The 24,833-nt window shown below is 38.8% G+C and overlaps 1 long non-coding RNA gene across 3 annotated transcripts in view; it reads left to right on the plus strand.

The window, feature by feature from the left end:
* The window catches only part of LOC142840042 (uncharacterized), a 33,561-nt gene extending 23,148 nt beyond the window's left edge, over window positions 1-10,413 (plus strand). For 2 of the 3 annotated variants that reach the window (XR_012908874.1, XR_012908872.1), the window contains 2 exons: window positions 879-1,009; window positions 1,605-2,340. This is a non-coding gene — a long non-coding RNA (uncharacterized LOC142840042). Of the gene's footprint in view, window positions 1-878; window positions 1,010-1,604; window positions 2,341-8,253; window positions 8,437-9,068 lie in introns of those variants that run through there. The other variant, XR_012908873.1, reaches the window with a different exon arrangement.
* The last annotated feature ends 14,420 nt before the right edge of the window (window positions 10,414-24,833 follow it).

The following is a 24,833-nucleotide window of genomic DNA, read 5'->3' on the forward strand; positions in this document are numbered from 1 at the left end:
AGGAGGTTAAATTGTAGATTTTTTTAGAATGAACAAAGTTTCTAAACTAATTCTCTAAAATTTGAATTTAAAAATTATTGTTGTCATCTTGAACAAATAACTTTGACTACATCACTTGCCCTCAAGTTTGCGAGACTATGTCAGCTCCACATCATTGTCTGCCAAAGAAAGGCAAACAGACATTTGCTCTATGAGCTGTTTTCATTGGTGGTTCTCTTTTATATTATGGATAAAATATGTGTCCAGAAAGAGGATTTAATACATGACTATGCTCACAATGGTTAATTTAGAATAAGCAATTGGCCCAGTGGTGGTGGCACAGACCTTTAATCCTAGCACTTGGGAGGCAGAGTCAGGCGGATCTCTGAGTTAGAGGTCAGCCTGGTCTACAAGAGCTAGATCCAGGACAGACTCAAAAGCTACAGAGAAACCCTGTCTAGAAAACAAAACAAAACAAAACAGAATAGACAACTGAGGAAAATCAGTGTAACTAGCTCCTATTTTCTTAGAATTTAGGTCTCTGAAGGAGAAATCCCTATCGATTCATTATTCATGAAGAAATCATATCAGAAAAAGTTGTCTCTGGGCCAGGGGCAGGGGGATTTTTGATGAGGGAACAGGAAGAGGTACTGAACGTCCATCTATGCACTTGATTGAAAGACAGGAAGTAGCAGAGTAACCTTTCCTCCTAATCTGGATCCCAGCAGTTCCTTGGTCCCTGGCAATTCATTAAAGAGGCACAAAAGCCTCTTGTCTTGGTCCATAAGAACATAGTAGCAAATACGACAATGGATACTCAAGTGAAGTTTTCACAAGAATTTCTCATTACTTTTGGATTTTGTCCGCATATAACTGTTTGCCTGGTTTCACTTTTCTAGAGTTCATCTAGATGAAGAGATGGAATCAGTGCCTGGTTTTGAGGGGAAAAGTGCTCCTGAAGTCCCAGCTGTGGTTCCTGACACTCATTTCAGACAGCTCGCCACCTGGAGCTCCAAGACCAAGAATACCGGTACCTTTGCAGACACCCACACTTTTGCAGCATACATATAGACAGACAATGAAGCAAAATAACATATAATAAGTGGAATGAGCTTCGTTTCTAGTTTCAGTGGAATGGCAGGCCTGACTCCCCACAATAGCTACCCATCATTGGGAATGAACGCTGAACCAAAACACACTGGTGTTTCATTTCTCTATGTAGGTTGCCATAGTGGATTTAAAAGCTTATCTAATTCTTCTAGGAAGATTGGATGTTTCCCGGTTGTCCTTCATTGTTCTAACTGAAATTAAGAAAGCAGGCTTCTTACTCTGAGGAGTTGATGTGGGGTAAGAGTAGGTGGAAAGGTGGGGCGAAATGAGGGGAGGGAGGAGGAACTGTGATAGCTATGTAAAATGAGAAAAGATTGTATTATAAAATTCTTAATAAAAAAAAGAAAGCAGGCTTCATGACATGCCTACTGTCTGTGAGGAAGCTATAGGGAGAAGCTAACTAATTTCCTGAGGAACAATCTGAAGGCTTAACTGTGTGTATATATTTGTATGTTGCATGCTTATTTTGTTTTGTTATTCTTTTTAAACTGCAACAACCTTTTCCTCTTATCTAGAGTTGTAAGATGGGACTGAATGAAGGTACAGAAGAGAAGCACAAAGCAAGAAGCCTAAAATAGAAACAGTACTGGAAAAGAGGAACAGCATCCAGTGATCGTGGAATTAGCTGTGTACAGCATGATTCCAGCAGGCCCTTTTCTTGTAAGCAGTTCATGCAGAACCGAGCACATGTGCTGAGCTGCACACCTCGCTCATATGTATACTGTGTGTACCAGAAGACAGTAAGAAAAGGAGAACACAAGATGGTTTTGTGCTTCCAGCATGGAAACCATTAACTTGGTTTTACTTAGTAAGACTAAGCAAGTTATTTAAACTCATGGATTTTAATGGTCTCAGCACTTAAGAACTGGCCACCTTACAAGATAATTTTGTTAAGTGACGTATTAACATAATGTAGTAATCTCATGTTAAACATAACTTTCTTACTATATTTAATAATATTGAATCCACTCATTAATTAGTATGTGGTCAGCACTTATATTTTCAAAATGCTTTTATTCACCAACTCTTTATTTCAAAACATCAAAAAAAACCAAGGAGGTAAAAACATGAGATATCTCTGTTGAAGTTTATAATGTACAAAGACTTAATGTTTTTTTACTTGTATGAATAAAACCCATGAAAATTATATGTACAAAATTACCCAAATGATGTACATATGAGTAAAAATTTGTCTTAAATTTGTGTCTCATTTGCTAAATTTCCTTTAAAATGAATTTAGTGACTGATAAAAATGTTCGGATGGAAAAGAAATGCCTCAACATATAATTAAAGAGTTATTATTACATGCGACTTTTTTTATTTAGAGGTTAATATGAATTTGAGGGGGAGGGGAAGAAGAAAGAGAGAAGAGAATTTATGAATATATGAGATTATTTCTCTTCTATGTAGAGAGTAGAGTCCTTGAAACAATCACTTTCTCCTGCTAATTACCCCTCTAAGTTTAATAAGAAAAACTTCTGATTTTAGTTTCATGTCACCAAATGTGGATCCATCAAATATGAGTAGAATATGGGCTAAATATCAGTCTGAACAATGACGTGTCATAAGCCATCTGAATAGAGATTGTCGTTAATATTTAGTGATGTTAGGTTTTCTTAATGAGCATAAAAACAAGGCCTGAAATTCCTCAACGCTGTTTCCAGTAGAGCTGCGTTGGGTTGCAGTTTGCAGCTGAAACAGGGGAAAGCTTAGCAAGAATAGTTGGTTATGTATGATTAGCTTCAGCACTCCTCTAATCGCATCATCAACTATTGTTCAAAATGACTTCTAAAATTCAAATTCTAGATAGTAGTTTTGATAGTAGCCTTGTAATCTGTAAGTTCCATATCTCTTTCCCAGAAAAATGTTTTCCTTCTGAATTCTATTTTAGTTAAAATATCAACTACCAGTTCTTTGTCATGAGCTACTGCATCCCTAAATTGACTTGTGAGTCCTGCAAATAGTCCGAAATAAGGGTTTGGCCTTTCGTTCAATCTCAGAAGCTGTTACCTTCTGCCTGGTAAAAATCATTGGCCTGCTCCTTTTGGGAGTCAACCTGATTCTTTGCCGTAAAGGCGGCCATCTGGAACCTGGTTATCACTGGGGAAATGGAGGAGGATGTCACTCCCAATGCACAATGGGAACAGAGTATTTATTTCCTCTCATGCTGATTAAATTTTAAAGGGAAAGGTTAAACGGCAGACACCACAAACACAACATTCGGCCCACAAGCGACTACACGTTCTGCAGACTTGACAGCGCTGTGCGAAACAGCAGTTTCCAGGACCTCCACCAGCAGGAACTGAAACGATCTAAAATTAGATGGCAATGGGGAAAGTCTCTGGGGGATGTTCAGAAATGTTCTTTTGTTTGTTTTCTTTTATGTCATTAAGTATATGTTGTAAATCATAGGTCAGAGGTTCTGGGATGCTTCCAAAAGCCAACTCCCCTCATTACAGAATAGGAATTTCGGGAGAATAATAGGGAGCTGAAAGGAATACACGGCAGAGGGGAGCACTAACAGTCGTAAACTAGTATTAATTGATCAGGAAACAGCCAGCTGAAGGGAAATCAAGCTCTCTGGTAATGATAGGGTCGCAACAGTGACAGGCATGACAGGGGAGAAGTCACTGGACACGTTCAGAGCAAACATTGATTTGAGGGTCAAAGCATTAAAATAGGAAGGAAAAGTGAAGAGAGGACGGGTAGGGTTCCTCTCCATTTAGTTTGATGCTGACTGTCAGTTTGCTGTATATTGCTTTTATTAAGTTCCTTGTATCCCTGATCTCTCCAAGACCTTTATCGTGAAGGTGTGTTGGATTTTGTCGAAGGCTTTTTCAGGATCTAATGAGATGATTTTCTTCTTTAAGTTTGCTTTTCTGGTGAATTACATTGACAGATTTTCATGTGTAGAAACAACCCTGTATGTCTGGGTTAAAGCCTACTTTATCATGGTGGATAAATTTTTGATGTGTTCTTGGATTTGGTTTGTTAGTATTTTATTTTGAATATTTTGCATCAATGTGTATGAGGGAGATTGGTCTGTAATTCTATTTCTGAGTTGAACCTTTGTGATTTAGGTATTATGGTAACATTAGCTTCATAAAAAGGTTTGTCAAGGTTCCTTTTGTTTCTATTTTATAAAAACAATTTAAGGAGTATTGGCATCAGTTCTTTGAAGTTCTGGTAGAATTCTGCACTGAAACCATTTGGCGCTGGGCTTTTTTTTGGTGGGAAGACTTTTGATGACTGCTTATATTTCTTTAGGGATTATTGGTCTTTTAATTGTTTGTCTGGTCTTGATTTAAATTTGGTATATGGTATTTACCCAGAAAAAAAAATGTCTATTTCTTCTACATTTTCCAATTCTGTGGAGTACAGGTTTTTGAAGGATGACCTAATGATTCCCTGGATTCCTTTGGTGTCTGTTGTTATGTCCCCCGTTTCATTTCTGATTGTGTTCATTTGGATATTCTTTTTCTGCCTTTTGGTTAATTTGGATAAGGGTTTGTCTATCTTGTTGATTTTCTTGAAGAACCAGCTCTTTGTTTCACTGATTCTCTTTATTGTTTTCTTTGTTTCTATTTTATTGATTTCAGCCTTCAATTTAATTATTTCATGTCATCTACTCTTCTTGGATGAGTTTGTTTCTTTTTGCTCTAGAACTTTCAGGTGTGCTATTAAGTCAATAGTGTGAGATTTCTCCACTTTATATAGGCACTTATTGCTATGAACTTTCCTCCTAGTAATGCTTTCATAGTGTCCCATAGATTTGGGTATGTTGTGCCCTCATTTTAATGGAGTTCTAGGAAGTCTTTAATTTCTTTCTATTTCATCTTTGACCCATGGGTGATTCAGCTGAGCATCATTGAATTTCCGTGAGTTTGAAGGCTTTCTGCAATTAGGTTTGTTGTTGAATTCTAATTTTAAGCCACAGTGATCCAATAGGACACAGGGGCTTATTCCAATTTTTTGTATCTGTTGCAGTTTGCAGTTTTAAAGATGGCTTCATGCAGTGCAGAAGTGTTTGGATAAAATGCTTTATAAAGGTCGGTTAAGTTCATTTGAGTCATAACATGGATTACTACTCAGTGGTAAAAACAAACAAACAAAAAAAACAACAATGGCATCTTGAAATTTGTAGGCAAATGGATGGAACTAGAAGAGAACATCCTGAGTGAGGTAACCCAGACCCAGATAGACAAACACAGTACGCACTCACTCATAAGTGGATAATAAAGCAAAGGATAACCAGCCTATAGTCCAAAGCCCCAGAGAAGCTAGAGAACAATGAGAATCCTCAGAGAGACATACTGGGTATGGGAAAATAGACAAGATACTTTGAGTAAATTGGGAAAATGGGGGTGGGTAGGGAGGGGAGAAGGGGAGAAGGAGGACATGAGGGAACGGGATGGTCGAGATTGGGGAAGGATAGGGAGGGAGAGCAAGGAAAGAGAGAGCTATTATGGGGTTAGGGAGAAACCTAGCAATAGGAACATTTTCCAGGAATCCACGAGCATGACTCCAGCCTTAGCTGGACCCTATACAATAGTGGAGAGGGAACCTGAATGGGCCTTCCTCTGTAATCAGATTGATAACTACCTTAATTGTTGCCATAGAATCATCCAGGAAATGGTGGAAGCAGATGCAAGGATCCACAGCTAAGCCCTAAGCCAGGCTCACAGAGTCTAGTCACAGAGAAGGAGAAGCGATGTTATGAGCAAAGGGGTAAAGACTATGATGGAGAAACCCACAAAAACAGCTGACTTGAGTTAGTAGGGGCTCACTGACTCTAGACTGACATCTGGGGATCCTGAATACGACCAAACTAGACCCTCTGAATGTAGATGACAATTGGGTGGCTTGGGCAGTCTGTAGGGCCACTGGCAGTGAAACCGAGATTTATCTCTTGTGTGTGAACTGGCTTTTTGGAATTCCTTCCCAATGGAGGGATACTTTTCTCATCCTAGATACAGTGAGGAGGGCCTTGGACCTGCCTCAGTGTGATGTGACAGATTTTGTAGACTCCCCATGGGAAGCCTTATCCTTTCTGAGTAGTGGATGAGGGGTGTGGTGGGAGAAAGTGGGGGGTGGGAGAAAGGAGGGGAGGGAGTGGGAACTTGGATTGATATGTAAAATGGAAAAAATTGTTTTAAAGTAAATAAATAAATATGAAAAAAGGAAGGGAGAGAGGAGGAGGGTGAGAGACAGAAAGGAGACTGACATTAAGAGTCTCATCCAGTCCCTCTCTATGTATAGAATCCCTATACCCTAGACACCAAACAAATGCAAACTAAGCTGCCACCATGTCAAGAAGCTGTTCCTAAAGCTGTTATCCAGCTGAAGGAAATCACCCTGTGCTGTACCTCCCCATGGGATACACACTTATGCCTCAGCTGAAGGACGGCTAAACGGGCACATGTCATTCACTTCTATAAACAAGAAAGAACATCCAGTGCTTTTCACAAGTGTATGGAATACGTTATGCATCAGAGCATCCTATAGTCTCACGCATTTTGCTTCAAATGACAGGATTTTCTTGCACATGTGTAGTATAGGTCACTGCGGACAGACAGTACGCTTTCTTTACTCCTTCCTCTCTGATAACCCATGCAGATTCCAAGATTTGTCTACTGTAAAAAAAATCTGCAGTAAACATGAGTACGCAGGCATCTCTTATGCAAACACACTGATTTTATTTCTTTTAGATTGTAATAACAGAGTTTGATACTGCAGTAGTTTGCCTCTAGCTTTCTCGGGAATTTTCATACTATCTTCCATTGTGGCTCTAGTGGCTTAAAATCCTAACAGTTTTAAAAGAACTAATTTATTGCCACAGCCTTGTCAGTATATACATATGTGTATATCTATGTGTATATATAAATGCGTGCACGCGCGCGCACACACACACACGCACATACACACACAATATATATAGTGCATTTTGCTAACAGTCATTCTAACTTAGATGACGGGATATCTCACCAAGTTTTGGTATGTATTTCCCAATGGCTGACGTTATTGTACATTTTCCTACTTTTATTAACCACTTAAAATTCTTTGTTTTAGAAGCATTTGTTTAGATCATTTTTTTCAATTTTTATTTAGAGTGTTTGTTTCTGTAGGTGAGTTTATTGGGTTATTTTCATAATCTGGATATTAATCATTTGACCCATGACACGTTTGTAAATGCTTTCTCCAGGTCTAGAGCATCTCCCCTCAGTCTATGATTTGCTTTGCTGTGCACAAGTTTCTTAGATTGTTGTAATTGCATTTGTTTTTTTTTTTTTAGCACATTGCTTGCTGTGCTATTGTGCTCTCTCCCAATAATCAGTAACTATACATATATCCCCAATATTTTTCCTGTTTTCTTCTATCAGTTTCAAGTGTTAATAAGATATTTGACCCAGTTTGAGTTGAGTTTTCTAAAAAGTAAGATGTAAGGGCCAAATTTCAACCTTCACCATATCAATAAGTTGTCCTCTCTGCATCATTTAAAAGAAGCTCTTCATACTGCAACATATGCTTTGACACCTTTGTCAAGAATAAATTATCTGTAGGCTCTTCCTAGTCTTACTTCCCAGCTCTTTCTTTTGTTTCATTGTGCTGTAAGTCTGTTATTAGGGCTGTACCATATTTTTCAATGACAATAGCTCTGCCATGTGTCTTGAAATCGGGAATTATGATGCACCCAAATTGCTTCTTTTCCTTCATGTTTATATGGAGTCATTGTCCCAGATGACAATTTTAGAATTGCTTTTTTCTAGTTTTTGAAGAATTTCGTTAACATTTCAGCAGAAATTGAATTGAATTTCTAAGTAATGTTGGAAAGTACAGGCATTTCAACATTATTATTTATTTCAACTTAGAATCATGAAAAATTTATTTATGGGAGGGTGAATGTGTGCATACATGTGTGTGTTGTTTGGTTGGGAACTATAGTGGATGGAATTTACTTTTGATTTATCTCTCAGCAAGATTACTACTCATGTACAAAAGTGTTGCTAGATTTTGCATGTTGGTTTGTATTCTCATATTTATAGAATTTGTTTAATAATTTCTAGCAATCAAGTGAAATTTTCAGGGTTTTAATATACACAGAATCACATCATCTGAATAAGCAATATTTCCCTTCTAATTTATATGTGTTTCCATTTTTCTCAGAATGAAGATGACTTCTGAAACTAGATACTTGCCCCTCTGGGAAAATTATTAATAGACTTGATGGGAAAATGCCTATCTGTTCAGATACTTCTTGGCTTCTCGATGCAGCATATTTTTGAATGCCATTGGCCAGAATTTCCATGGGATGAGAAGGATAAGCTTTTCTGATCCACAGCTATGACGGTAGGTCATAGGATTTAATCATATCATGATGCCGTTAGTTGCTCCTTTTGTCCACAAACATGAATGTTTTCCATTAAAAGAATATGAAAGTCAAAGTCTTAATCCTGTTTCTAAAGTTGAATTAAGTCATAAGGAATTAATCCAATCTACCATTACACTAAGTGAGCTTGTATTTCACTTTCTGGCCATAAATAGACACTACAACCTTTTTTTTTTCATCTGCTCCCCAAACCTTATTAGAAACTGCTATCTGTTATAATTGAGCTAGCAAATAATGTCATTGCTAATGGGCCGATTTCGAGTTAATGTTGTAGTTCTTTAATTTTTAATTCACTGATTCAGTGCTTTACCCTCAGCTGCTATCTCACACTCCTTATATTAATGCCGAAGTCTTTTCAAGTGGAAAAGGGAAACACGAATTAGTCAGTGTACTTGACTAGAATTCAGCAGGAGTATTAGTATACAAAGTACCTTTTCCTACATGCACTAGAATTTGTTGGGATAAGGTTGCAGATTCACTTCTACTCCCAATTTTGCTAGGTAGCGTACATGCACAACCGACACCCCTCAAACACTTTAAAGATTTCAAATATAACTAAAGTCCCTGACTTTGGAATCATGTCTATTACTAGGTCTTGTAGCCGCAGCCCTGGAAATACCTCTTCAAATTCACCAAAGGACCGTGAGAGGGAAAACACGGGGAAGATGTAGAAACTAGTCCTTCATACCTTTATTTCTCTGTCTCTACTCCAAATTCTTTGAAAGCCCATACCATTGTTTTCTATCATATATTCCCAGTGATGTGGAGATCTTTACGTTCATTGAGAGACAGAGTGAGTTGTATGGTGTGTTCCTGGTCTGAAGAAATGATAGCTGGCTCAAGAAATGTATGCAATATTGTCTGACCAGATTATCCTACAGTAGTCTGACGTTCATATTGGGGACTGGCCTACAGCTGGCATCTCAAATATTTCTCTCAAGACCTATTTGTTTTCCCAGGATTGCCAGCCTCAGACTCATATGCCCAGCTGCGGCGGACTGAAAAAAATGTCCTCCCCCAAAGGAAGTGGCACTATTAGGAGGGATGGACATATTGGAGGAAATGTGTCACTGTGGGACTGGTCGTTGAGGTCTCTTTTGTGCAAGCTTCCCTCAGTGTTATTTCCAGTCAACTTTCCACAGGACTCGGAGCTCCAGTACCATGTCTGCCTACACACTGTCATGCTCATGCTCCCTTTCATGATCATAAATGACTGAAACTCTGAAACTGCAAGCATTCCACCCTCAAATAAATGTTTCCTTTACAAGAGTTGCTGCATTCATGATGTCTCTTCATAGCAATAGTAAATCCTGACTAAGACTCTAGCTATATTGATAACCGTCCTATCTGGGATCTTTCATACAAATACTGGCAGTTACTGCTTCTTCTGTGTATAGACAGAACAAATCTTTCCATTTCTCCTTCATTTCTGGAGAGCAATTTTATGGGTTATAATCCTGGCTACAAGTTTTATTTTATCTTAAAAATAAAAATGATAAGCTGGGCAGTGGTGGTGCACACCTTTAATCCCAGAACTCAGGAGGCAGAGGCAGGCACATCTTTCTGAGTTTGAGGTCAGCCTGATCTACAAGAGCCAGTTCCAGGACAGGCTCCAAAGCTACAGAGAAACCTTCTCTCAAGAAACAAACAAAAAAGAATGAAATATAAAATACAATTCTATTCCTTCCTGATTCTGCTGTTCATTTAATGAATGTTCCTTTGAATGCAGTTGATAACTCTCTCTTGCAGCTCTTAGTATTCTTTGCTGAGTACTCTGACAATTCATCTGCAATATTCCACCTCCACAGCTGCAATATTCCACCTCTACAGCTGCAATATGCCACCTCCACATCTGCAATATGCCACCTCCACATCTGCAATATGCCACCTCCACATCTGCAATATTCCACCTCCACATCTGCAATATTCCACCTCCACAGCTGCAATATGCCACCACCACAGCTGCGATATTTCACCTCCACATCTGCAATATTCCACCTCCACATCTGCAATATTCCACCTCCACAGCTGCAATATGCCACCTCCACATCTGCAATATTCCACCTCTACAGCTGCAATATTCCACCTCTACAGCTGCAATATTCCACCTCCACAGCTGCAATATTCCACCTCCACATCTGCAATATTCCACCTCTACAGCTGCAATATTCCACCTCCACAGCTGCAATATTCCACCTCCACATCTGCAATATTCCACCTCCACAGCTGCAATATTCCACTCCACAGCTGCAATATGCCACCTCTACAGCTGCAATATTCCACCTCCACAGCTGCAATATTCCACCTCCACATCTGCAATATTCCACCTCCACAGCTGCAATATTCCACCTCCACAGCTGCAATATTCCACCTCTACAGCTGCAATATGCCACCTCCACAGCTGCAATATTCCACCTCCACATCTGCAATATGCCACCTCCACAGCTGCAATATTTCATCTCCACAGCTGCAATATGCCACCTCCATATCTGCAATATTCCACCTTCACAGCTGCAATATGCCACCTCCACAGCTGCAATATTCCACCTCCACAGCTGCAATATGCCACCTCCACATCTGCAATATTCCACCTCCACAGCTGCAATATGCCACCTCCACATCTGCAATATTCCACCTCCACAGCTACAATATTCCACCTCCACAGCTGCAATATTCGACCTCCACAGCTGCAATATTCCACCTCCACAGCTGCAATATTCCACCTCTACAGCTACAATATGCCACCATGAGGCAATTTTTTGGTGGAGTTTACTTAGGGTCTTCTAAGCTCCTGAATCTGGACGTCCATTCCTCTTCGTGCTCTGTTAGAGTTTCTGCAAGCCTTTCCTTAAGTGGGACTGCACACTTCTCCTTCTATAAGACTTTCTGGAATGCTGCAAATATTTGATTTTCTTGTGATTGATCTAGACCAAACACACACATACATGCATATGCACACATATAGGATGGGAGAGTTTTGCTTGTTTAGACAGCAAGGTCTTCAGTGTACCCTCTGGATTCCCATGTCATTTCTCCCCATATGTTGAGACTATAAATGCATAGCACTGCACACGGTTTTGTCCATATTTTTTTCTACTTAAATTCAGTTCTTAGATTATGTCTCTTTGGTTTATTCCAGGATCCTCTCATTCTCTCTCTCTCTCTCTCTCTCTCTCTCTCTCTCTCTCTCTCTCTCTCTCTCTCTCCTTCTCTTCTCTTCTCTTTTCCTGTTGATTTTTAAATTTTATATCAATCATGCCTGTCATTTCTTTGAATCTTTTTTCTGTACTTGTAGGCTTTGCTGACTATATTCAGATTGTGTATCAAGTTATCTGGACACAGTGCATGGAGCAATGACTGAGAGAGTCCTTTTTCTCTGAAATGCACTTTGGAACAGGGGAAATTGCCTGCTCCAGTGATATAGAATACAATGGGAGTTATTTAAAGGATGTAAACAAGATAAGAGTCGCCATATGTATTGTTTGTCACGGTGGATGTAGAAGTCATATGTTGGTCAGTAGCAGCAACAGTGAAAGCAGTGGGGGACAAGCCGGGCCTGGAGGACATGTCCTCACCTCTTTGAAGTGTTATCTACCTACAGCCCCTTGGTTTCATAGCCTGTCTACTAGAACCAAGCATTGGAAATGGGACAATGCAAGTTCTTTCTCTGATGCAAAACTATAGTACAGACTTCAAGAAGCTTCGAAAATGCATGTCTAAACCTTCTGTTTAATCACACTTACTATCTGGATCAAACACTGACATAAACTACTTACAGGGCAAGATTGTTTATTTTAGGTGATGATTACAGAGGTCCCAGCTCATAGTGGTAGGCATGAAAATACAGAAGAGTTCACATCACAATGGGCACGAAGGGGAGAAAGTTAGGGGAGACAGGTCAAAGACAATTTAGAGTCCCCCAAAGACCTCCCTAGTACCTATATTTTTAGCCAGGTCTCATCAAATGAAGTGCCCCAAACTTCATACTGTCGCCAGCTGGGACCAACCTTTCAACTTAAGACTGTAGGAGATAGTTAATATTCAAATTCTGACACCCACAAGAACTGTACAACTTCCCTATAGCAGTTTGAGAGCAACCCTGAGACCCTTTCAGCGGTTACCTTTTACTGTGAATTTGGAAATTTGTCCAGTCTGGAAAATAGAATCACAGTTGCCAGTGCATTTTTTATGATATGAACCCAGGTTTCCATGTCTCCATAAAGTTCCCAGTCTTTCCAGCATGCTATAATGCTCTTCTCCAGCCAATTCAAAATTCACAATCTCTATTTGGCTAATTCTGGGAAAAGGAAGTCAAACACTGAACACAAGTCACTTAATTTTGCCAGTATATAGAATGCTATGCTTTTAAAAAATATCCTCCACATCCAAGAAAAAAGTTGAGCATTGTACTTTCATTTCCTAGTAGGTGGTAACAGGAAGAGAAAAGAAAGACTGAGAAAAAAAATAGTGCTACATTCTCAGATCTTTAAATACTCTTCAGTGTGCTTGTACTTCCCTCACTTCTCAACATCTAATTTAAACCTAAAATATGTCAAAAGAGCATTTTTGTCCTCTCATTTTGAAGTAGGCATTGCTTTTCTTGGCATAGTTTTTCCTGATGCCCCTTTGGGTTTATAAATATTTACCACTATGGAAGCCCTATCAACAAAGAAACCTACAGCAAAGGATTTAGTCTTCTATCCTTTTAGAGTAGGTTGGAGAACAACTAAGCAAGTTGTTTCATAAGATTATTTGGCAGAAATAGCTTTTATGGAGGCCCAATGGGTTTTAAACACCAAATGTCAGCTTGCATCATGAAGTTACGTTGTGTGCAGACAGAACTTCATGCTTAGGTTAAGCAAAGATGGCATTTTCATTAAAAGGGGTAGAGAGTCAATCCTAGTATAACTTCAGCTAGTCAGTAGGATGTGGAAGAAGGATCAGAAGTGTAAAACCTCTCTTTCTTACAGAGTGAGTCGAAGGACAGTCTTGGAGTGTCCTTCTTACTGTGGCACTGTCTAAAATAACAACAACAAAGAACGGTAGTAAGAGGGCTAGAGATCCAGGTCAGTGGTAGAGTACTTGGTGTCTAGCCTGACTGAGGCTTGAGTTCAATTCTTTGAATACGAAAATAAGGGGCCAGGAGGAAGATAAGATAAAAACTAGAAATCATTAATAGAAGTGAGGGAAGGCACAAGAATTGTTCGGCGGTGGAACTACAGTCTCCTTAATTGGATGATCATCTTTATCTTAGTAAAGTCATGAAAAGGGCCCGTGATTTGTGACACCCGGTGCTATTAAAAGATTTCCTGTATGTAGTATTGAGACCTGTACTCGACCAGAGAGTATACACCATGCTTAGAATCTCAGCTGGCTCTTGTGAATTAGCAGCAAATCTTCAAGTCAAGAGCAGGCTGGTAGTAAAAAAGAAAAGTTTATTGACTTTCCTGAGAGAAGAAAGCCTTCATCTGCTGAGAGACAGGACTGTAAATTCTCTTTGCCCTCTGGGATGACAACAACTATCACTATTAACAAACTGCTAACTACTAATTCTTACTCTTTCAAGTTTTGGACGAAGTCTTGGAGAAGGGAATTGTATCTCTCTTTCCAACGTATTTATTCTAAATTAGGTCACCACTTTACTATCCTAACTTTCCCTTCAGCAAGGACTCTTTTAACATTATTATCATAAAGAACTCAGGAGTTGCCCCTCTGTTTATACAACAAATAAAAATCTCACGAAAGCTTTCTGATTTATCTGGGTTTTATCCAGAGTTTGGATTCTTAGTCATATTAATCGAGGAAAATATTTACTGACGTAAGTTTTTCTTCTTCCCTTTACGAAATGAACCTGTTCTGAAAAGTCATTTTTACTGGTGACCATTATTAATATCCTGGAGGTTATTACATCGATTTTCCAGAAAAGCATTGCCCCAACAAATAAATAAATGTTGTCTCTCAATACACCAGCTATTCTCTAAGTCTGAACTTGGAAAACTCTGGATTCTAAATCTATTTTAATCCTAAACTGGTTTATTTCATTGAAAGAATAACTCAGGTCTTTGATCCATACCATGAAAATCTTACAATATATAATTTGATATATTCCTTTAATATCACCCGATTGTAAGATTATAAGCTTCTCTGACTCCTCCTTCATATGCTTCTCTGCAATATTTGTCACTAATACACTACACAGTCTCTGCCTAATGACCCTATTGTATTTGTTTATTCTTTTTAATAGTAAAAGCTTCATTTTATTTTGAACTTCCTTTCCCATGATTTTACTTGTATCACTGACAAATGCATTAGAGTTCACTTCATTTTTTATTATATCTAGATGTGAAACTGGTAAATTTTCTTTCCTTTTTTTTTTCACGACAGGGTTTCTCTGTAGCCTTGAAGCCTGTCCTGGAACTGGTAAACTCACAGAGATCCACCTGCCTCTGCCTCCTGAGTGCTGGGACTAAAGACATGCACCTGTCCAGCTCTTTCTGTTTCACAGCAAGTTCTACAACTCCGTTCTCAATTGCTCCGTTTTCTCAAAGATAATAGTTTTTGGGCATTACCTTTTAGAAGTTTTGTACGTAATATAAAGAAGGACTCACAAGGACATGGACTTTGAAAAATATGACCTAGTTTGGAAGATATTGTGCTATTTTCAGACCTAATGTTTTCAAAGTAAAATGAAAGAAAAAAATGTTGTTTCCACTATTTACAAAGACATGATGGCGTTAAGAATTGAAACTTAAGTTTAGGTAGTTAAAAATAATTAATTATCTATATTAATAATTATACTTAAAATTCAAATACAATAAAAACAAAAAAATAGCAAATTACAACTGTTGTATTGAAGAATTTTGAATGAAAAAGGCAGACAGAAGACTGATTATTTTCTGTAACGAAAGCTATGATGATGCAGTCATTGATTCTTTCAGTGGTGTGGCTCTATGCTCAGTAAATCAGTCATAAAACCAATTCATATAGCCTAAGTACTTTTGGACTTTGAGCACTCTTGGAAATACTAAAATAAAAATAGATATTTAATCAAAGGACATCCCACACTCCGGAGGGTTTTCTAGGTAAGTTTCCTTTCTGTTTTTTTTTTTATAATATTTTAAAGTGTGTGTGTGTGTGTGTGTGTGTGTGTGTGTGTGTGTGTGTGTGTTTTCCTCTTCTACTATGTTTTGAGACATGGTTTCTGAAGGTCACCATTACATAGGCTGTGAGCTTTTGGAAAATCTTTTGTTTTCTCTTCCCATCTTGGCACAAGGATTATTGGTGTGTGCTACTGAGTGTAACTTGACTCGGATACTGGGAGTATGAACTTAGATCATCCATCTTGCAAGGCAAGCATTTTTATCTACTGAGGCATTCTCCTCACCTTTGTGTTGTTCTATGATATGACATAGATATGCCACTCCTTGGCAGATGTCCAAAGGTCTTGAGTTCTTACTCCACAGATAACTGCTCAGTCATGCTCATTGCTGTTTTAATCACAGATCTAGGAAACAAAAACAACCCAAATGCTCTTCACCAGAGGAATAAACAGTGAAAATGTGACACATATACACAGTGTAATACTATTCAGATGCAAAAAAATAAAATCTGTAGGCAATAAATAGAAGTAGCAGATGCTATTGAGTTAAGATCAAGAAGAGAAAAATGACGTGTTCTCTCTCTTTTGTGAGTCCCATCTCTGAATCTCTAAATGGTGCATGACAAGTAAAAACAGAAACCAGGAAAAGTGAAATGGGACCCAGGTGAGGAGGAATGAAAGAGACAGGAATAGAAGAATGGGGGGGAAGGGGGGAAGGGTCTTAATTATCAAGTGGTTAGGAGAGGAATTGGAAAAGGAAAAACAACAGTGCTTGAAAATCCATAAGGAATGCTATCACTTTGTATTTACACAAAACTACATATGTATACACATACATGTATAGTTAGGATGAAAAGTTCTACTTGGGGTGAGAATGCTTTCCCAAGAGCCAGAGACTTAACAAAAGCTACAGCACCAGGCATGAGAAATCAGTTTTTGAGTGGTTAGTCAGAGGGTTCCAAGAGACTTGCCAAACAATGTGGGCCATTACTGTTGCCCTCAGCTGTCTCTTAGAAATTGAAAGTAAATCTCTATTTATGAAGATTCCACATACTTTGAACACAGAACTCGGGAATCAGGCTGGATCTTATCCAAAAGCCTCCTTTCTGAGTAATAAGTTTTATAATACTTGAAGGTGTTATACAACCGTCAAGCAGAAAAAAGATTCAATAGTCCTACCTAGCTGTGATACCCACAAACTGTAATGGTGATTAGTCTATTAATCTCTCTCTAAAGGTGTTTTAGTGATGTGTCAATCTTGGCTGTAACTAGCAGTTGTCTTATTAGACTTAAGTCCTGGTCAACAGGAGAGAAATCATTCATGGTATTGAAAAATTAGACAACCACCCATGGCTAGTGAGGTCATAGATGTCAGAAGAGACCCCTCTATTGTCACTTTCTTAAACCAGTATAATTCCTAAATACATTCTAAATATTCATCCTTATGCACACAAATAGGTTTAGCTCTCACCTTTCACCTAAGAAGTTTTGGTTCAGAGAAGAAAGTTACTGTTAGTCAGCACACCACACAGTTGTGAATGGGGATCCCAGGCCTATTGAATACATCTACAGTACAACTTCTACACCTAAGACCGAAAGGAAGACATGGAAGAGGGGTGAGGAAGACTGAAAGAAGCAGAGTCCCACCAGTCTGCCCAGAGCCCGAGGGCTATCGCCATGACAGATGGATGGGAAAGAACACACAGACTTCATCACTAAAGGAAGAGTGGAGACAATTAAGAGATGTTGTGAGATGGAGAATTAGTCTTTATAGAAATGACCCTCAGGTGGGTCCCAATCCCAAATCATCAGCCCCAAATAGATACATACAAGCAACACTGGAAAGATTCAGTGGGTTGTGTGTATGCGTTTCTTGATATAACATATGTAACAATAACAAAGAAGAGGAGTGTGAATTTGGAAGGGGGCGGGACGATGGAGAAACTGCAGAGAGTAGCGAGAGGGAAATGATGTAATCATATTTAAATATAAAATGTCTCTAAAGAGAAGAGGAAGCTCACAGAAGGGAGAGGAATGTCAGATGAGAAGGTCCTTACAGGAGTTTGGCTCTCAGGAAGACATAAAAAATTTCCAAAAATCCAGAGTCACATTTCTCAAATATTTTTGCTCTGTGAACTTTTCCACATGAGCCTTTCATCTAGAAGAAATTAAACCATACATCTACTACACTGAGAACACCTTTCATAGGAGGTGGAAGAAGATGCTTGTGCCTTTTTCATTCTGTTTGCCTTAAAATTTAGGCTGGTTGCAAAAAGTAGTCAATCTTCAAAAGCCTGTATAGATGGAGGCAGATAAGTGGCAACTTACAGGTGTGAGTGAAGAAAGGATAGAGAAATTATAACCTTACCAGTCATGGGATGGCCAAAGACCTTTCTCTGTATTTGCATTGCTCAAATAAGGATAACACTAAAGAAAGTTTTGGTTTAAAGAACTCTCAAAACATTATAAAGAACCAGATTTCTTGGTAAAAAGTTCAAGTTTACTTATTGTAGAGAATATTCACATAGGTAAACATGATTGCAACGGGACACAGAAATTGATAAGGATCGTTACAGCATGTGCTGCAGCGTGCGCATTTTGTTCTTTTTAAATGTCACCAGAACTCTGTCTGCAGAGTTCCATTCTCTTCATCTCAAACATCCAGACACCCGTGGATGTGAGTCTCTAAGTTCACTCAGGCTTCTGTGACAAAGTACCACAGTGAGGAGATCTTGTTCATGCAAAGATGTGTTTCTCACATCTATGGAAGGCAGGAATCTCAAGACTCGGCCCTAACGCATGTTTGCAGCAAATCCACTTGCTTATTATGTGACCTCGTAGTATCCTTACAGTCTAGAAAGGGCGAGGTGTTTCTGTGTTTCCTTTAATAAAAAAAATGCATTCAGAGAGGTTCAGCCTAATAACCTTATCCTTTCTCATATCACACTGCCTAGCACTAGGGATTGGCTGTAACATAATCAGAAAAGAAAGCAACTACAGTAGTGACCGAGCAGGAAAAACTGTTATTTCAAGTGAGTAAAATTTGGCGTTTATGCACGATGAGATTTGTGTTGTTTAACTCATTTAAAATGCTTCAATTCTGCTGTCACTACTTTCAGGGGAGAACTATGCACGCACCTAAATATGGCAATAACTCCAAACTGTGTTTAACGGTACTGGAAACCATGAGTTGATCAAGTAAGTTGAAGGAAAATGCCACACAGAAACTGTTTATTCTTTCACCAAAAATTAATCCCTGCTATAAAGACTTCAGGTCAAATTCGAGGAGTACAGTGGAAAACATCCTTCATCTTGTCCCTTAGTCTAATTCTTTTGAGCCTGAATTTATGGATTTTAAAGTGAAATAGTTGAGCATCATACACTGGTAAATCACAGTAAGCTACAGCAAGAATATAAAACATGTGCGCTGTTTAGGGATGAAAAAAAAAGGTTTTCCCTTTGAATTTTTTTTTCAAATCCTGCCGCTTTGTCCTCTTAAAATGAAATTAAAGGAAATTCAAAGGGAAAACCTTTTCCTTTAATTTCATTTTAAGAGGACAAAGTGGCAGGATTGACTTGTGAAATGTTAGGAAGAGTTAACCAAACGGGAACATATAAGGCAGTAAACGGAAATCAAGACATAGGAAGCAGTGTATACAAATCCCTGAATTTCATACACAAAGATATGCACTGTGGGGCTAAGAGACTGAAGACTGTAGCGGAGATGTGGTGCGGTGATAAGATATGAAAGAATGCGTCGTCACACAAAGCCCTGTGTCCCCCAGTAGCAAGCCAGCTGAGCAGCTTGGCATCCGCCTTACTGGTGCTGAATGCACACACGCGTGTGCTTCTCTCCCCCAGAACTAACGCGTCTGGACTTGCATGATTCATTTTCTATTTACTAATATGGCTCGTTTGTTTTACTAATATGGCTGTTAGCACACACAAATTATTAGGTAAATTATTCTTAAACACTCGAGTGATCTCTAGAAGGAAAATGGAAGAAAAATTTGCCGCCATGGAAACAGATTATTCTCTATTTCTGCTACTTTCATGAATTCTACAGTACCTTTGAGCCGTTTGGTAGAAAGAAAATAAACAGAGTTGCAATTAGTAAGAATGCCTTGAAACATAGGTTGTGCCACTATGAATGCTGGACTTTCGTTTGTTTGGGGCAGTGTGGTATGAGGGGAATAGAAGGGATGGATAGCCAGTGCTCATTTGGTTCGAAAGTCATAAACGCAGAGTCAAAAGTGTTCTGCATTGCGAAGTCTGCAGGTAGATTTTACAGATACGACGTATTCACCAAGCTTGCATATAATATCAGGAAGCGCTAGCTACTTGTGGATACATTTAAATCAAAGTAAACGCAATAGAACAAGGGATTCCTTCTTTGTCATTAGCCACCCTTAAAGCGTGGCTTCTCCAGCCATGCGAAGCTTGTGAGGCCTGTGCAGAAACAGACCATCTGGTAGAAATTTGAGGCGGTAGGTCCTACCTGATGTTTATGAACATAGGTTACTGGGGTATCCCTTTGAAGGGCAGGGAGCACACACTGTCCTTCCCCACCCCATCTTGTTCTCTACCATGGGTCTCTGCTTCCCCATGGTCCCAAAGCCACAGGCTGAATCTTCTGAAACCCTAAACTCTAATAAATTCTTCCTTCTTTATTATGATTTCCTCAGATATGTTATCACAGCTGAAGACTGATTCCTACCACAATGGGTGTCTCATGAGTCCTCCTAGAGGAATACTTAACTTGGGATAGTCTTGGGGAACTCCCAACATCAGTGATGGCAATGTTCAACGTATCTATAAAATTTAAGGTTATTAGTGATAGTGTACACATTTCTCAGACTGAATTTTAGTTGAAATTATTTCTTAACTTGACCCAATGATTTAAATGTGTAGTTAAGGTTCATCTGATAAAAAAAAAATTCACTGTTTGGTTATAACACAATGTAATACACTCTAGTTCCCTGAAATAAAATTACTATTATTTAAACTGTTCAGCTTGTGGTAGCTTGCTATAGCAGTCCAAGAAGTTAAAGTATATACCTTTAGTTTCTTACTGTAGCTTATATTGTTCTTCATTAAAACTGGCAGATTAAACATACCAAGACATTATCTAAATTTTGATTTGCATCAGACATTTTATCTACATTATCTTTACAACTGTGTTTTCCCTGAAGTGTAAATATCCCCATTATTGTTGGTGAAATGCAAATTATATATCCTATCAATAATCTTTACACCATTTTTAAACTAAAAATATAAATGAAATATAACATAATATAAATAAAATAATAACATAAATATTTTATGGCATATAGGTACATTTATGTTGAAGTGAAGTGAAGCATGCCCCCGGAAATGCTCAAACATGCAGGGGCAGCCCATTCATATTGGGTTTCATGATCTGAGTTGATGAGAATGAGTGATCAGATCTCTGACTCAAAGAAAAAGTTTCATCGAGATAGAAACTTGGATTACTGGTTTCAGAGTCCACAGCTTTAACCATTATACCATGGGAGCTATTGCTACACTTCTGTTGCTGTAACAAATTTCAGAGATTGGGTAATTAATGAAACAAAAATTAATTTTTCACTATTCTTAACTTCAAGATCAAGTTACTGTCTCCTTTAGTTGTCTGGAGAAAACAGCATCCCAGGAAAAGGAAGAATGGTATTCTCTCCCCTGCTCTCTGATACTCTCTGATCCTCAGAGAATAACAGATGGAAGGACCAGCTAACATACTGTGCTATCTCTTTAATGAGACTCTTAATCTTATTGATAAGGGTGAGGAACTATCATACCAGGGGCGGTATGATAGAGACAAGAGTCAAACTATAACATGATGTTATAACTTGCTGAGTCTCTTATAATAACGAAAATAAGATTGTGATTCAGATTTTATCATTCCAAAGTCTATCGTTTATCAACTACTATGGATGACAAATTAGAAGTCAAATGATTTAAATCAATTACAGTCAGTTCTCATGGACAATCGTCGTGAGATATTGATGTACACCTTTACAGAGACTAAAAGTCCCATCATGATATGTCAGCAAGCCGTACATCCAAGAAAACAAATGGGTCTTCATAGTCTGAAACCAGGGAGCTTATGTAGAGTCTAGTACAAGTCTAAAAGCCTTTTTTCACTGAGAAAAAAGAAGGACACAAGTTCCAGCTACAGCCAAAGTAATAAAGCTTTCTTCCCCTTCCCCTTAAACTCTGCTCTCTGGCATGACTAAACCACAGCAAATGCAGGCTAGTTCTGCTGCCAACAGCTGCTTTGTAAAATGCCACTGGGTGGTAGGAACTGATGTCTTGAAAAGTTATAGAAAGACCATGGTGAATCATAGTACAGAAAATAGAGAGCACAGGCAGACCAACCATCACAGAAATACACTGTCTTATAATAGCCCCGCCACGTTGCTAAACCCGGGTTTAAAAACTTGGAACATTTTGTCATGATGTTACTATATGTATAGAGTCACCAATCATGAAATTGATTCCATAAGGACCCACTGAAGTCCCAAACTGGCTTGATGGGAGTCTGTTGTTTAGTGGGAATGCTCTATCTGGAATATGATCAATGTGTGAACATAGGTCACCGGAGAGCTCTATCAATGAAGGCTTAGTCAACAATGCTTCTCCCTTAGCTGTTGTTTATAACCAGGAAGTGAAGAAAGAACAGGGCCAAATCAAGTTCACAGCTAGGTCAGCTTGATATGTAGAAGAAAACCAAAAGTAAATTGTTGTTGTCTTATTTCCCTTTTGGAAACTATGAACCAAAGTCTTGGCAAAGGAGAATCCATCTCTGGTAACTAATCCCCATTATCCATTTTGTGTGAAAAACAGAAGGACCCTGGAGTAGCTGCAAATGAATTGTCTGGATACTCTATGTGATGGAAATGAAATGAGCCATTGGCAAAGAGTGGTGGAGACAAGAATGACTGAGGCTTTTGAGGATTTGAATTTTATGACAATTCCTAGAAATGAGCATCCGCCATGGAGATGGCTCTATGTAACCAACAGGCAGAATCATTAGGCCAGTTGATATCAATTCAGTATGTGTAAAGAGATTCTCCAATTCTGTACCAGCGCATTAAGGGCAGAATAGCCATGCTGGGGAATAGAGATTGTCCATGTACTTGTAAGTATGGCCTCCTGGGAACACTATGGATGATATAACTTCTTTTACTAGATTTTTCTACCACTCCATAAGAAAATTAATTGATTCCTTTTACCATGTATTCTCTTTAAGATCAATCAACTATCTCCCAGCAGAGTGATTGCATTGAATTATCTCTACCTTGAAATGGACAGCCATGCCTATGAAACATGAAGTCTGAATTTATGGTTCTATTTATGTAGATTATTTCCTTTGTAAAAAGACCAGCAGAATGGCTCTGGTCATCAGCAGTTATGAGCAGAGTGAAATGAGGCAGTGATACCTTGGCGCCCAGATGATCTGGCATATTTATTACTGCTTCCTGCTCAATTTTACTAGGAAATAGCAAAGGTAGCAGCCACAGCCCAAAAAGGGGTGTGGTGAGCAGGGATGAGTCCTCTCAATGATAAAAGTCAGCATCATCTCAGCAGATAAGATAAACTAGTACACATATTTTAATAGCGTATCATTCTCATTCTCCATGGATTATCCGTGTATTTTGAAGTAAAATTCTAAAATCTCCTCAAATGTATGATCCTAGGTTAACTTGGGTGGTTTACCCTGTGCTGTTTCCATTTCAGAAGTCCTCCAAACCTCTGTGCCTTTTGAAATATGAGAGAAGTAATCACTTAGTGCTGCCCCAGAGGAGGAAAACCGGGACTAAACAGCAGAATTACGATGAGCACCAGCTGTTGGTTTGAGGCCAGCATGGTAGCATAGACAAACTTGTTTCACTAATTTACTTCTTCTAAGTTTCGCAAGAACTGCGAGCAATCAGAGTCACGGAACAAGCACAAATACAGTGATTATACTAAACCCAGATACTGCTCCTTGCTCATTGGTATAGAAGAAGGGGAGGTGTTAAGCAAGCCCAGGTGTGCTGGCTATATACTCCCACGAGGAAGAAATTAATTCGCTGACTGACATCTCCTTGTCCCTGCCTACTCCTTGTCCAAAACTTTCCTTCATCCGACAGACTTTCCTAACTCATGATAATGCCATTTCCTCACAGTAACATATATTTCAATGTCTGGTTCTTGAAAGGATAAACGGCCCAGTCTTTCTGCCTCATTTCAACATAAGCCCAAAGGATCCTCTCCACTTCAGATCTCCTAGGGATTGCCGGATTCTCTGTTGCAACGACATTGCAGCACAATTTCTCCTACCAATATTTCTTCACTCAAGTACATGGACCCTTCCAAATGTCATATTCCAATTCAGTTCTTACAAGCACTTTCCTTCATATTAAAGTGAATTGAAAACTGCAAATATAGCTCCATGGTGTAATATGTGTCTGATTGTGAATGAGTCTTTTGCACTCAATCCCTAGGACAGAAGGAGAGAAAAAGAAGGTTATAACACCTTGGTGCTGCAGCCCACCAAGGAAGGGAAGCCAGGTAGATCAAAGCTCAAAGTAGCGTATATGCTGATCTATTTTCTTGATTAAAATATGACACCATGGAAACAGCCACCTCTAGAGAACAAAGATATCCGTACTGAGAGGAAAAGATCAGGAGTGAAAACTAGAAATGCATGCTGAGCAAGGCAAGAGATTCAAAAGGCCAACAAAAGGAGATGTGATTTGAGAGCTATTGAGAAATAGTCTTTGATAATAGGGTGGTAGTGACGAAATTGTAGATGAAGAACTCTGCAGTATTCCGGGAGCCATTTGTTTTTGCTCTTTCCTGATAGAAAGGATTAACTGTTAATCATAGGTATGGGATAATTTAGCCTGGCATAATCAGACAGATAAGATGGGCGTTGAGAAGAATCTGAAATTGGGAAACTTAATAAGAATCCACTGTAACAGTCAAGGCTGAGAACACCCAGAAAAACCTTTAAGTGAACTAGTGATGCAAATGTTTAGTAAGAAACTTAAAATAGAATTTGAGGTAGAAAGAAGCACTCTGGGAAACAACTGTGATACATATTTAGTCATCATTCAATACAGTCATGTCCTTATCCATAAAGGGTGTGCCGAATAAAGATGGAAACTGATTTCATCATGTACATGTTTGCATTACATGTTACAACTTCGAGTTAGTTAATATCAACAGTGTTGTCTCACGGTACCACCTGAA

Source organism: Microtus pennsylvanicus, chromosome 22, assembly GCF_037038515.1.
Source record: "Microtus pennsylvanicus isolate mMicPen1 chromosome 22, mMicPen1.hap1, whole genome shotgun sequence".
In the NCBI taxonomy this organism is placed as follows: Eukaryota; Metazoa; Chordata; class Mammalia; order Rodentia; family Cricetidae; genus Microtus; species Microtus pennsylvanicus.